At 41.0% G+C, this 15,122-nt stretch overlaps 1 protein-coding gene across 9 annotated transcripts in view; it reads right to left on the reverse strand.

The window, feature by feature from the left end:
* Window positions 1-14,661, reverse strand: part of FKBP5 (FKBP prolyl isomerase 5) — a 109,605-nt gene extending 94,944 nt beyond the window's left edge. For 2 of the 9 annotated variants that reach the window (XM_055330887.1, XM_055330886.1), the window contains exons 1-2: window positions 8,178-8,289; window positions 7,906-8,008 (exon numbers count right to left, since the gene is read on the reverse strand). The gene's annotated coding sequence lies outside the window, so the exon portion shown is untranslated. Of the gene's footprint in view, window positions 1-7,905; window positions 8,009-8,177; window positions 8,290-13,419; window positions 13,524-13,733; window positions 13,865-14,560 lie in introns of those variants that run through there. The other 7 variants (XM_055330888.1, XM_055330893.1, XM_055330889.1 and 4 more) reach the window with 7 other exon arrangements.
* Between the last annotated feature and the right edge of the window lie 461 nt (window positions 14,662-15,122).

A 15,122-nucleotide genomic window follows, 5' to 3' on the forward strand; every position in this document is an offset into this window, starting at 1 on the left:
CTCTCCCTTCAAAAAAAAGGAAGCAAAAAAACTCCCAAACCATGGGAAATAGTAGTGATCTGATAAAAGCTTTGAGGACACGGAAAAAAAATTTTATATATACTTGTGGATTATACAATTCAACTTCACAGTATTTTAAAATGATAAAGAAAAATTAGTATTTCAGTAAAAATAAATCTAATCTAGATGCCTACTTTCTTTGAAGGAATACAGCACGATAAAAAGTAGTCTGGAGCATCTTTATGTAACCCATGCCTTTCTCATTCTGTAATCATGGGAAAGAATATAGAACATTATTACCAGTTGCAAAATGATTTCATGATAAAATCATGCTTAAAGTGACTAAAAAGTATTTGTACACCATGCAAAATTTCCAAATGCAGGAAGGACATCTTGCCAAAGTTAAACAATACACGTCAAGGGGGAAAAAAAACAGTGTGAGAATGATTTATTTGGTGGCTAGGAACAGGCATTATTTATATATGAGAAAAAATTATGTACTCTGTAAAAAAGGGAGTATTTACTGAGCATCTAGAGTGACCAGAAACTAAGCTTAGGGCTTTATAGATGTTCCACCACACTACATCTACACAGGAAAATAGTGTAGAAGAAAACAAAGCTTAAATAAGTTTCTCACCATTATGTGTGGCATATACTAAAATGTAAGAGACTGGAGAAGATGTAACCTTAAGAAGCTACTGCAATAGAAGTATAGGGTGGGGGATGTGAGGTGAAAGTACAATAGCTCCCGACTCCTCATGCTAATCTTACAAGCACATCTATAAAATGATAGACACAAAAAGCCTACTTTTCTTGAGAATTTATGTTTAGAGCACTATTAAATTTGTAATTTACAACTCTAAAAATGAAAGAAACTCTATTCTTTTTTTTTTAATTTTTTTAAATTTATTTATTTATGATAGAGAGAGAGAGGCAGAGACACAGGCAGAGGGAGAAGCAGGCTCCATGCACCGGGAGCCCGACGTGGGATTCGATCCCGGGTCTCCAGGATCGCGCCCTGGGCCAAAGGCAGGCGCTAAACCGCTGCGCCACCCAGGGATCCCGAAACTCTATTCTTCTTAAAGTAGATTTTGGAGTATTAATTTTGGATATTTAAGAATAGTAATGCTAAAAAAAAAGAAGAGAAAAAAGAATAGTAATGCTCATCCAAGAAATGTAATCATAGGCTTCTCATTAAGAAGCTTGAATTACGGGGCAGCCTGGGTGGCTCAGCAGTTTAGGGTCTGCCTTCAACTCAGGACGTGATCCTGGAGTCCCGGGAACGAGTCCCACATCGGGCTCCCTGAATGGAGCCTGCTTCTCCCTCTCCTCTGCCTGGGTCTCTGTCTCTCATGAATAAATAAATAAAATATTTAAAAAAAAAAAAAGCTTGAATTACTATCACATTTTTTCTGACAGTAAAATTATTTTTTATCTTGCTTTTTAATAGCAATAGTAGAAAAATTATCACTACCATAATTCCCACCCAGATGGTTAAGAATCACACTAGGCATGACAGTAAAAAACAGCCCTACTTTAGCTCTAATTTTTATTTTTTATTTTTTATTTATTTATGATAGTCATACAGTGAGAGAGAGAGAGAGAGAGAGAGAGAGGCAGAGACACAGGCAGAGGGAGAAGCAGGCTCCATGCACCAGGAGCCCGACATGGGATTCGATCCCGGGTCTCCAGGATCGCGCCCTGGGCCAAAGGCAGGCGCCAAACCGCTGCGCCACCCAGGGATCCCCCTACTTTAGCTCTAAAAGGTACAGGCCTGCTCATTAATTAGCTGTGGATCTTGAACATGTGATTTGACTTCCTGTGGACCTCAATGTCCTCATCTGAAGGCAAGATGGCTGGACTTGAGGTTATATCCCTTCCTTCCTCTCTTGGGTCTCCCTGACTCTTTCTACTTTATGGCTTTAGTGATTTAGGATCTGGACTGGGGTCTCTGAGGACAGAGAGGAAAATCTGGAAAAAAGGAATAGGATAACATATACAACCAGAATATGGAGAGAAAAAAAAGTCAAAAACTCATATTTACAAAAAGAAATGGACAAATGGTTCAGGATAGAAGATCATGAGTTTCACTGTCAAAATTAGTTTGAATACAAGTTTCAGTTATATTGAAATCAGAAAAGAAAGTGAGAAATGCCAGAGATAGGACTTAGAAATGTTATCTGTAACATACAACAATGCCTCACAAATAACCCAAGAAATCCTCCCAAGTTCCCTCAGTTCACTCAGAAAAGATCTCATGTCTGGCTTCATAATTCTGCCCCAACATAATCACCAACTATTTTCCGACAGGTTATTCCCCTCAGCCACTTTGGCTTCATCATTTCAAACAAATCTAGAATATCTCCCCTTCATCATCACTCAATGCTCTGTCTGAAATGCGTTTTCTCTCAACTCATACTATAATTTATCATGTTCTCACCATGTTTGAAGCACCATTCTCAGTACCTGACATGTATTAGCTCATTTTATTCTCTCAACAATCCTAGGAGGCAAGTCAAGTAACTTGCTTATTAACATTACATAGAAGCAGAGCTCAGATTCAGATTCAGTCTGGCTCCAAGGATCTTGTCCTCTCAGCTTGCTAACTAGTCATTCAAAGCTCAGACCAAGTTCTGTCACCTTCCTGAAGTTCTCATCTGCTTAGCAATTATTCCTGCCTCTTGAGTCCTTAAGTAAACCACTCATTTACCACTTATCAGTGGGCCTAGGTTATTTATCTTTTGTATATATATTTTATCTTTGCTAAATGAGGCTCTTGCCTCATTTATTCTATAATAAGAACCTAAGAGAACCTAGTATCTGAAACATAAAAGTGCTTATTAAACTATAATGGCATTTAGTGTTTACTGAAGACCTATACGCAGGCTCTAGGCTAAGTGCCTTTATACGTACAGTCTCCTTTAATCCTCACAACTGCCTCTCCTCAATATCACAAGTGAGAAAACAAGGCTCAGAGAAGCTATGTATGTTTTGCAATATCACATAGCAGTAGTGACAGTCTTAAGAGTCTGTACCATGCTCTTAATCTCCAGCCAACGGGAGAACACCTTGAAGAATCAGTCCTAGCAACATTTCAGTTCAACCTGCACTTACTCTGCAGCATAACCCTGAACACTAATGATTTCAGACCAGAGTTGCAGCTGCTGCCCTCAAAAAAACTTGTAGCTCAGCAGGACTTCAGGACCAAACTGTCCTCTCACTGGCAGAGTCCCCATCATTGACTGAAATATTTTAAGCTCTACTTTAAATCAAAATATCAGGGCAGCCCTGGTGGCTTAGCGGTTTGGCGCCGCCTTCAGCCCAGGGCGTGATCCTGGAGACCCTGGATCGAGTCCCATGTGGGGCTCCCTGCATGGAGCCTGCTTCTCCCTCTGCCTATGTCTCTGCCTCTCTCTGTGTCTCTCATGAATAAATAAATAAAATATTTTTTTTAAAAATAAATAAGTAAATCAAAATACCAGGATATCCTTGGACACCACTCTCTTCGACACCACTCTTCCCCCTTCAGGCTCCCTCATTCCCTTTACACTCAGACTCCTCTCTCTGCGCTTTTGTATTATAGAGTAGAAGGGTCCCGTTAATCCTGACAATCATTAGGATAGCTAAATTTAATTTAGTGATAGCTCAGACGTAAGTGTATATTTGATAAATTCTATGCCCATAATGAAATATGAGCCTCACGGATCAGCTAGAAAAAAAGCAGTAGCAAAAAGCAGAGAAAAGAGGAATATGAAAGCCACACTGTAAAGGAAAGAAAATGTAATAAAAGTGGGAAAATGGACACAAACAAAAGGTAGAAAGTAGGAATCCAGGATAAATTCAGTGAAGACACACAGAAAAATAACACTAAAATCTAATCTATTTTAGGAATTCTGACTTCTTTATTCCTTTTCCTAACCTCTAAAGGAAATAGAAAAATATGAAATGACTGAAAAATTTACTAGAAACAGTATATAAATTAGGAGTTTTTTTCCTGAGAAACCATTCATTTTAAAATTTCAGAGCTGCAAAGAAACCTTAAAATACTACCTAATCCAACCCACTCATTTTACAATTAAAATAAGGCTCAGAAAGGTTGATTTTAAATTGCCCAAGATTGTAAAGCTACTCAATCTCACCCCAACATCTACTCCTACCAGACTAGGGCTTTCTAGAAATGTATTTTACTCCTCCATTTTCCACTCTTAATAACTATTAAATTAGTTTCTGTATAAGCATCTCAGAATTTACATATTATTCCTACTTCCCTTAAAAGAAAATAACCAGATATTCTGGATTACATAAGGCAATATGGAATTTTATTCTTTTATTCCCAAAGTCAGTAATTTCAAATTAAGTCCTGGTTCTTAACTGGGAGAAGATTTAATTTCCCAGAAAAGCAGAAAGAAAAAGATCTCCATAAACTGACCAAAGCAAGCCTAGTTGATAAACTACAATCCATCTGTAAAGGAATCATGCCCCAGACCCCTGGAGGCTGGACAACAGATAACTATAACAGTCTTTATACATAAGACTTTAAAGTCTTCTATATTAAACTTTAGTTTAAGTACAGTGATTACCTAGGCCTTAAACATGTCTTTGCCTACAAAAGGCTGACTGAAGCCTTCTCGGGAAGGGAAGAAAATGCCTAGTTTACTTTAGGAACACAGCTTACTTTTCATATATATGAAGTTCATTACTAGATTAGGGATAATCTGCTTTAACATGTTAACCAGATTAGGATTGTTGTACTGAAAATGAAAAGGACAAAAAGATGGGACACCTGGGTGGCTCAGCAGTTGAGCATCTGCCTTCAACTCAGGGCTAGAGGGATCAGTGCTCCTGGGATCAAGTCCCACAAGGAGCTCCCCTCGAGAGCCCGCTTCTCCCTCTGCCTGTGGCTCTGCCTCTCTCTCTGTGTCTCTCATGAATAAATAAAACCTTTTTTAAAAAAAGAGTAAAAAATTGACCAAGAAGAGTAACGAAGTTATTAACAGCTAAAGAGGAAAACTGGGAAGAGCTTTTCAGCTGGGGGTGAGCGGAGGGGGTGCTGGAGTGCAGCTGCTACAGAGATGGTATTTAAACTTATTTAGTTTGCAGACATAGGTGAAAATTTGGGCCTCAAATTTAGACAGAAAATATGGATTTGGGGCCTAGCAAGCACAGCAATGATTAAGTCTTTAGAGAAAGAAGTTTACAGAAAAACATTTAAAACAACAGCATTCCTCAGATAACACTTTGAAAATAACCTAACCTTCCATATGAATAATACTTATCACATAGATATATTTGGACTGCTTTATTCTAAATGAAAAGCTAAAAAATTAATTTTTTCCTCAGGCTAAGAGAAAAGGGTAAGGATTAAAACAGTTCCATAATTACTATTTGTCCAAAGTCAAGTCTCTGAACTAAAACACATTGTTTCTGAAGACTCCCTATTTATAACAAAACTTTTAGAAAAAAACTGAGAGAAAAATCTGATGCACTAATACTACTACAATTTTACAATAGTGGTGAGAACTTAATAGTTTTATAAGTACATTAACCAAAATGCCCATATTAGTAAATCTGAAGAATAGGTAGTACGGAAGTTCATAATACTATTCTCCCTAGTTCTATGTAGTTGAAAACTTCCAAAATAAAAAATCTTTAAAAAGTCTGGGATCCCTGGGTGGCGCAGCGGTTTGGCGCCTGCCTTTGGCCCAGGGCGCGATCCTGGAGACCCGGGATCGAATCCCACATCGGGCTCCCGGTGCATGGAGCCTGCTTCTCCCTCTGCCTGTGTCTCTGCCTCTCTCTCTCTCACTGTGTGCCTATCATAAATTTAAAAAAAAAAAAAAAAAAAAAAAAAAAATCTTTAAAAAGTCTACCTAGATAATTTTTTAATTACTTTTAATTTTAAAAAAATTTTTTTAAGATTTATTTATTCATGAGAGACACAGAGAGAGAGAGACAGAGGCAGAGGGAGAAGCAGGCTTCATGCAGGGAGCCCGACGTGGGACTCGATCCCGGGTCTCCAGGATCATGCCCTAGGCGGAAAGCTGACGCTAAACTGTTGAGTCACCCAGGCATCCCCTAAAAAATTTTTTTTGAGATACAGAGTGTGAGCAGTAATTGGGGACAGGGGTGGGGTGGGGGGATCCCAAGCAGACACCATCCCCAGCCTAGAACCCAAGATGGGGCTCAATCTCATCACCCTGAGATCATGACCTGAGCCAAAATCAAGAGTCCAATCCTTGATCAAATGAGCCACTAAGGCACCCTAGATATTTTTTATTTTTTTTAAAGATTTATTTATTTATTTATGATAGACAGAGAGAGAGAGGCAGAGACACAGGAGGAGGGAGAAGCAGCTCCATGCCGGGAGCCCGACGTGGGACTCGATCCCGGGACTCCAGAATCGCACCCTGAGCCAAAGGCAGGTGCTAAACCGCTGAGCCACCCAAGGATCCCCTATTTTTTAAATTCTATCTGTGGTTAAAGTTTGACAACTCAGAATTATAACAGATAAAAATTTTTCAAATAATGTTTTATTCATTCTCAATAGACCAATGAGGGGATCCCTGGGTGGTTCAGCGGTTTGGCGCCTGCCTTTGGCCCATGGCACCATCCTGGAGTCCCGGGATCGAGTCCCACGTCGGGCTCCTGGCATGGAGCCTGCTTCTCCCTCTTCCTGTGTCTCTGCCTCTCTCTCTCTCTCTCTATATATATATATATATATATATATCATAAATAAATAAATAAATCTTTAAAAAAATAGACCAATGAAACTTACACCTGATCTTAGCCAAAAGGCCGAGAAACAATAGACCAATGAAATTTAATGTGTATGAAAGGGGGAAAAGATCCTGTGTCACTTTAAAGAAACATAAGTAGTTTATTAAATGGAAAAAATCCTTTTATCCATGTTGTTTGACATTGGACATTTATTATGTTTCTCTTCAACGAACCTGTAATTTTTGTTGAAGAAAATACAGTCCATACAAATATATGTCTTTGGTTAGTAAAGACAAAATAAACATTTATCCCCAGTATCCATGATTAATTTGCTGAATGTAGTCAGCTGTCATGTTATTTCAAACATCTTCCACTCTAGTAAATAATCAAATAAACAACTTTTTAATGTAGATGCAAAAAAGGGGGGAAAAGATTTTTTAAAAGAACCAATATCCATAAATTACATCTAACCCTAACTTGTAAAAAAAAATGCACATATTTAAAATTATATAAATAAGAAGAGGGGAAAAGTTAAAGGTTTTTAACAATGATCATAGTTTAAGCCAGGACTTAAGTGGATGTAATTCAAATCAAATCACTCTACTGAGACTATAACAGTGCAACCAATAGAGAACAAATTGCTTAGATTTACCACTTACTGATAGTCATATATGGTTTACAAGCACCTATCTTTCCTCTCTATGATAAACAGCACCACCCAAAAACGACAACTAGATTTGTTTGCCTCCTCTTCATCTGTAAGTTCCAAAACAATAAAAACTACACATCTGTACAAAACTAGCACACTGTAAGTGTGTAACTTTTCTAACAGGAATAAGCACCTTCAATTCCCAGAAAGCTATTGCTAGCAATTAGTCTCATTCTCTAGGTGATGTGCATAGGATAACAAAATCAAGCAGGGTTTCCTTGGTGGCAGCTCTGCCTTGAATCATTTTCAGAATTTTATGTCTTCTAACAGAAATATGTCATCAGGAAACTTCAGAGCAGCAGCATAAATACATATACTTAGAGACAAAAGAGACTGTTGGTGATTCTCTTTTTCTCTATCATTATGAAAGCACTGCTGAAGTCTGAATTGAGGTATTTCATATTTTGCAGATGACAAGATCATTCTCCTTTTCAACAAATTGTTGTAGCTTTTTCCTTGTTAAAGTAAAAATTACATACCATAAAATGCCCAGATCTTAAGTAGTCAGCTCAATAAGTTTGAACAAGCGCATACACCAACTGGTGAATCTGGATGTTCCTTGTACTAGGTCTTGCAACTTTTCTGTAAGTTAAAAATTATACAAAAATAAAAGGTTACCCAAGAAGTGTACACTTGAATTGCCATTATCCAAGTCAAGCTACAGAATATTTCTATCTCCCCAGAAAATTCCCTTCTGCCCCTTTCCACAACCCTTACCCAGAAACCACTGTCCTGATTTCTACCACCTTACCTAAAGTTTTGCCTGTTTTATATTTTTCATAAACAGCATCATTTGGTACATATTTCTCTCTGGCTTCTCTTGCTCTGAATAATATTTCTGAGATTCATTTATGTTGTGTGAATCAATTGTTCACTCCTGTTGTGAAAAGTTGCTATGAACATTTTGCATCACTTTTTTTTTTTTGCATCAATCTTATTGTGATCATGTACTTTATTCCCCTTAACACAGTAAGCTTTCATTTAATGGAGGGGTTCCCCACATATAAACAACCCTGTTTAGTCATACAGTATAGACAGATGTACATATAGAGTAAAAACATATATAAATTACAAAAATCATAGATATCTTATCTACTTGTGTGTGCGTGTGTGTAAATGAACAGATTCTGAGAAGCCCACCCAGAACCAACAAAGATATGTTTTAAAAACTTATAAAGTTCATAGCGAAAATAAATCTAAGATGGAAAAGCTGTTCATTTCAATTCTGCTTAATAAGTATTACGTTTTAACCTAAGAATAATTCCAAAGAGAAATAGATTTTCTCTCCATATAAGTTACTCTGTTCTGCTTCAATGAAATACCTTCTTCTCCTAACAAACCTCCCCGCCCCCGCCACAACTAGAACTTCAAAACATTAAACATTACCTCCACTACACAATAATCTTTTATGCGAGGGGTAAAGCCCAAAATATGTGTTAAAATTACAAGTTTTATTGTTTTGCTTTTTCAAAAAGTTAAACAGGGAAATAATCCATCAGCTAATACTTAATATGGGTAAAGATCAGGGATCCCTGGGTGGCGCAGCGGTTTGGCGCCTGCCTTTGGCCCAGGGCGCGATCCTGGAGACCCGGGATCGAATCCCACGTCGGGCTCCCAGTGCATGGAGCCTGCTTCTCCCTCTGCCTGTGTCTCTGCCCCTCTCTCTCTCTGTGTGTGACTATCATAAATAAATAAAAATTTAAAAAAAAAAAATATGGGTAAAGATCATTCATCTTCATTGAGAATATATTCTGAAAAGGACTCAACCTCTGGGATGTTTTCTCCATCCCAAAAAGTAATTTACTGCAGCATTAAATCTATGACAGAGACATCTTGACTTTGAAATCCCACTGTGTAATTTTCAGCTGAAAGTAGGAGAGTTTCTCTAATTTCCAGAGTTAGTAACACTAAGAAACATACACACAAATCTGATTTTTGAAGAGATCCTTTGAAATTCCCAACCCTGCTTTTGATAATCAGATGATCATTTTTCAAGGGACTAGAAGTGGCTCCTCATTTGACATCATCTATAAATTTCCAAATGGAGGCTGAATGCTACAAATGGTTCTAGAAATTTACCATTGCTTTAGGAAGGGTTTGCAACTATAAAAGGAGGAAACAACCCTCCTCTAGTCTTTGATCTTTGTTCATCTTTTATTCCTCCTTCCCCAAAATAAGCAACTTCAAAAATACACAGTTCTAATGTATTACTTTTTTAATCTTACAAAACATTCTTAGCATCTTGGATGTTCCCTAACTTCTGCAGATGTATAATTATTTACTTAACCCATTACTCACTTCGAAAATACATCATTTTCACTTTTCTAATAATTGTATCATTTTCTAAAACAAGGAAAACAGCCTCGATTAACTGTTACAAAAATGACAGCAGCTCAAAATAGCTACAGACCCCATCTTTCATTTTCTTTTTCCTGATTGTTTTAGAGAATTACAATTTTATTCTTATTTTTCAAGTGTTTTTCTTTCAGACCAAGAGTAAAAAACAGATAGAGCAAATTCGTAGACCCCATACTCCCTCTGGTGGTCCTTCACTCTCATTAACTAGACAAATTCCGAAAGACTAGAAGTAAATACTAAATTACGCATAAAATGAACTTGCTCCAAAAAAGAAAAAAAGAAAAAAAAAAAAACGAAAAGAAAAAGAAAAAAATGAACTTGCTCCATTTAAGTATCACAATCTCACATGTTTAAATTTCAGCTGAGTACAGGCCAATTCTTTTTGTAACAAAGTGTGAGATACAAATTATTTCGAGTACTTGAATTTTAGTGTTTCAAATATTGCTAAAATATCCTTAATAACCTGTTATACAGATTAGTTACAAGGGTGCATAAGGCCCTACTCTAAATAATTCTAAGCTGTCTCTCTTGACAGAAGAGTCTTTTACCTGGTAAGTATCTTTTTTGCAAATTAAATCACACTTAAGTGGCTATTATTTTTAAATCAATAGTTATTTTCATACCAACAACCACTCAGTCTCCTATGTATATAAATTTAATTTTCTTTACACTTTGGGGATATATTATCAAAAGTTAAAAATGCACACAGACCCTTTCTACCTCCTTGGCAATCCTGGTGAGTGCTCTTGGCTGGGGCCTATCCCACACCTAAGGCAAGATGATGGTGGGGCTACATAGAAGAAAAAGTCACTGGAGACAAGTCTAGGCTCCAAATCAATATAAGTGGACAGTACATGATGGGGTACAAGGAGACAAAATGATCAGACATGACCAAGCAAAACTGGTCATCCTAGCCAACAACTGCCTAGCTTTGAGGAAATCTGAAACAAAGTACTACATCCTGTTGGCCAAAACTGGTATCTATCACTAAGGTGGCAATAATACAGAATTGGGCATAGCTTGCGGAAAATACCACAGAGAATGCACACCAGTTACCACCGATCCAGACGATTCTAATACCATTAGGAGCATGCCAAAAAAGACTGGTAAAAAGAAAATAATGTAAAATTTTTCTTTAATAAAACTGGCCAGAGATTGTTTGAAAAAAAAAATGCACTGTAGAAAATTCAGAAATATACAATAAAATGAAATCTAATTATTAATCAGCTGGTTAAAAAGCGCAAATAGTTTCGGGATGCCTGGCTGACTCTATCCATGGAGCATGCAACTCCTGATCTCCAGGTTGTGGGTTCGAGCCTCACACTGGGTGTACATGTTACTTAAAAAAAAAAAAAAAATCTTAAAAAACTTACAAATAATCTCAGAATTTTAAAAATGTCCATATTTAGTGGTTCAGTATCAAATAATTACAGGATTTGGTGTGCCAAAGATGTACAGTACAGATTTTTTTTCTTTAGGAACTGTGAAAAATTATTGCAAAGGCCTATACAGATATATTCTTAGGTATAACATGCATAATACTTCAAAGCTACATTCATGACTAAGAGTGTCACTTGATTTATCCTCAAATTAGTTATTTTAATATACGCCCTTGTTTTTTTGTGGCTTTATTCATTCAAAAATATTTCCTCACCCCCAAACTCAAAAGGAACCACACCTGAGGATAAATGACTTAAACACACTCACAATGTTTACTGTGTAGATGTGAGAATTCAACTTATACTTAATTTTGAAACTGAAATGTGGTTGATAATTTTATGATATGGTCTACCACAAGTTAAAGTGGACCAAAAAACCCTAGTAAAATATCCAAAAACTGAATTTGAAAATGAGTTTTCAATTAGAAGGCATTTTTATAAAGTTCCTAAAAGCTGCTTTTGTGTAAACAAAACTATGAAATACTAGTTTAATTTATCATATGTGGTATATTTAAGCATCACCATAGGACAAAGATTATAGTAATTATACACAGCAAATTACATACAGTAGTTAAAAATATATTCCTATACACTTTAAAGAACAATTATCTAAATCATCCAAAAGAATGAGGACCCTCAGACTTCTAAGATTCCTTACAACTATTTGTACAGAATAAAACCCACTCTACAGGACAAGTCACTGTGCAACCAATCTACCCTAACGATCAAAAAGACAACAGCAATGACTACTTCTACAGCTACAGAAAGAGGATGTTCTTTCTTCTCTAGACTGATTCTAAGCTAAGAAACATTTAGGAAATTAATCCAAAATATGTGTTCTTTCCCAATCCAAGAAAAAAACAGAAAATTGAAGATTTAATTAGCTGCCTACTCCAGTATTTTAAGTTTTTCATGTTGAACTGGTTAAAATTATGTTTTAAAAAAGAAGTTCAGGGGCGCCTGGGTGGCTCAACGGTTGACAGTCTGCCTTAGGCTCAGGTCGTGATTCCGGGAACAGGGATCCAGTCCCACATCAGGCTCCTGGGAGGAGCCTGCTTCTCCCTCTGCCTATGTCTCTGCTTCTCTCCTCTCTCTCTGTGTGTCTCTCATGAATAAATAAATAAATGATTCTTTAAAATAAATAAATAAATAAATAAATAAATAAATAAATAAATAAATAAATAAATAAAATAAAAAAGCAGTTCACCTAAAATTACCATAACTAAGAACATTAAAGATTCAGAAAAAAAAAATATTTGTTTTGTTAAATGCTGGGAAGACAAAGACCTCATACCATTTAAGCCTGTTGTTTGAAGACAGAAAACATTTTATAAAGACCATCTTTGATTTATTTTTTTTAAATCCCAGTCACAGCTAGCCTATTGGTTAAAGAGTTCAGCTTTAAATGGTGTTACTAATTACCTAGGTAAATAGTAAAATTACCATTCAATGAAATACTAATAAAGTAGCATAATTAACTCAAAATTATAACTTTGTTCTTAAGACATTACACTTCTGTTCAATATAAATCACCCCCAATAGTCACAAAAGACACATCAGAAAAAAAAATCACGCTAAATCAAAGTGTCACTCACAAATAAATCTAAATATGTATAAAGTGTATAAAGTGTAAAAAACTGCTGTATTTTTAATGTATTTTTTCTGTCGATACCCTATATTGGTCAGGGCCATAGCTGTAGATTAAGTGGAGGTCAGTTGGGAGAGAGATGAAGAGAAAATGGTAAGTGAAAGTATGACAAAGATTTCCCAAAAAGAACAAAAAATTTTTTCAAGTTCATCCTTGAATTTTGATTCAAATGCCAAGAGAAAAAGCTACTATAATCGTCTAAAGTAAAAACGATGGGGGGCGGGGGGGGGGGAAAGAGGCGTGGGCAGAATTCCATAGACCATTAAAAATACTTAACCGAAACATGTGCCTCAACTTTTCTCTCGTCCACAATCTCACAAAATGGGGAAACCACGAAAATAAACACATCTGTCTGCCCTTAGCGAGGCAAAGAAAGCTGCCGTTCAATGCTAAGCCTTATCCCACCGGAAAACAGACTCCTGAAAAGTAAATCCAAAACCACGAGCTCCAACTACTGCAGGCAGCATCTACTGAACGGCGTCTGGCCGCCGTACCCGCTGTCCTCAGCCGCACCGAGGGAGATCTGGGGCTCTGCATTCGCCACTTACTGACTTGGTACCTTCCTACGCTTTCGCCACCGCGGCAAAGGCCCAGGTTTCAGGCAAAGCTACCACGCTCCTCTAACATCGTAGGCTCGTCCGTGGAAGGAAGGCAACCGACACGCGGACCCCCTCAAGTCGCTGTGTTGGCGGGGCTGGTGGTTGCTTTGCTTTGTTTCGTTTCGAATCGGTACCGGGTGTGAGTCCTATCGTGTCGCCAGCGCACCTTCGCCGGCATCAGTGGAAGGAGCTCTAACGTGCCGGGAGCGAACCGAACCGCCAGCGCGTTCTCACGGGCTTTCCCCTGGAGCGAGAATAATCACCTGTTAGACCCGCGCCGACTGGCACCCTCCAGGCTGGCACCCTCCAGGCGCGGCCGAGGGCCGTCGGGATGCTGGATCCCAGTCACTCGTCCCATGGCGGCAGGTGAAGGCGGTGAACGCGCATCCACACCCACCGCCCGGGGAGCGCAAACCGAAAGCGAGGGGCGCAGCGGCGGGGCGCTCCGTTATCCTCGCCCGCCAGGGGCCCCGCCAGGTGTGCGCGGCTCCATCGCGCCCGCCGCGTCCCGGCGCACGGCTCACCCCGGCTCGACTTCGCCCGCCGCCCGGGCCCCAGAGGCGAAGTTTCTCTCCCGCCCGTGGCGGCGGCGGCGGCGGCGGCGGCGGCGGCGGCGGCGGCGGCGGCTGCTCACGCGCCGCCCGGCTCTCGGCGGGTCCCGCAGCCTGCTCCGGGCGGTCGCGGTCACAGGCGCCGGGCCTCGGGCGAGTCGGGGGCCGCCGACGGGAGCCGGAGCCGGGACCTGTCACCTCGGGCGGGAAACAAAAGCCGCGTGAGGACGAGCGGGCGCGCCGGGCCTCGCCTCCGCGAGGGGGAGCGCCGAGGGGCGGGGAGCGCCTCCCGGAGGGAGCCCCAACCCGCGGGCCGGCGGGGCGCGCTGGGGGCGCCGCAGCTCGGCGGGGGACGGCCGGCGCGCTCGCCTCGAGGCCTCCCCGGCCCCGCTCGCCCCGGAGCGCCGCAGCGGGGCTGGGAACCCGCGCGCACGGGGGCCCCCGAGGCGGCGCGGCGGCCCCCGGACCGCCGAGGAGGGAATTCGGCTACCGGGGCGCTGCGGCCGCCCGCCCCATCCCTGCGGCCATGGCGCCGGTACCTGTCGCCGTGGGTGCTCCTCGGCCTCGTCGCTCTCCGCCTCGGCCGCGCGCCGCTCGGCCCCCAGCCCGCCCAGCAGGCCGCCCGCGCGCTGGACGCCGCCGCCCGAGACTGGCAGCGCCCGCGAACCGGCCCGAATCCCCCGGGCAGCGCCCGGCGCGGTCCCGCCCCCGCCGGCCGCAGGACCCGCCGGCCATAGGGCCCCGGGGCTGTCAATCCGCCCCCAAAAGGCGCGCGGGCTGTCGCTCCGCCCGTCGGGATTGGTGGCCGCGCGCCGTCGCTGCGAATGAGGCCCCGCCCCCGGCCATTTGCACCTCCGCCTTGGTGTAAACTCCGCCTCTCCTCGCCAGCCCACGTGTCTGGCCCTTGGCCTTTGTGGGGTCGCGGGGACGGCGTGCAGGAAACTGACCGACGCCGCCCCGCACCACCTCTTACCTCCGGAGGAACGAATGCCTGCCTACACAGGCTAGCTGACTTCACGTCTGCATCGTGTCTCTGACGGCTCTGCCCTCCTGTCGGTTTACCCGGCGTGACCAGAGGATGGAGAGGGTAGGCCAGTCCTT

This window comes from Nyctereutes procyonoides, unplaced genomic scaffold (assembly GCF_905146905.1).
Source record: "Nyctereutes procyonoides isolate TBG_1078 unplaced genomic scaffold, NYPRO_anot_genome, whole genome shotgun sequence".
NCBI classification, from domain to species: domain Eukaryota; kingdom Metazoa; phylum Chordata; class Mammalia; order Carnivora; family Canidae; genus Nyctereutes; species Nyctereutes procyonoides.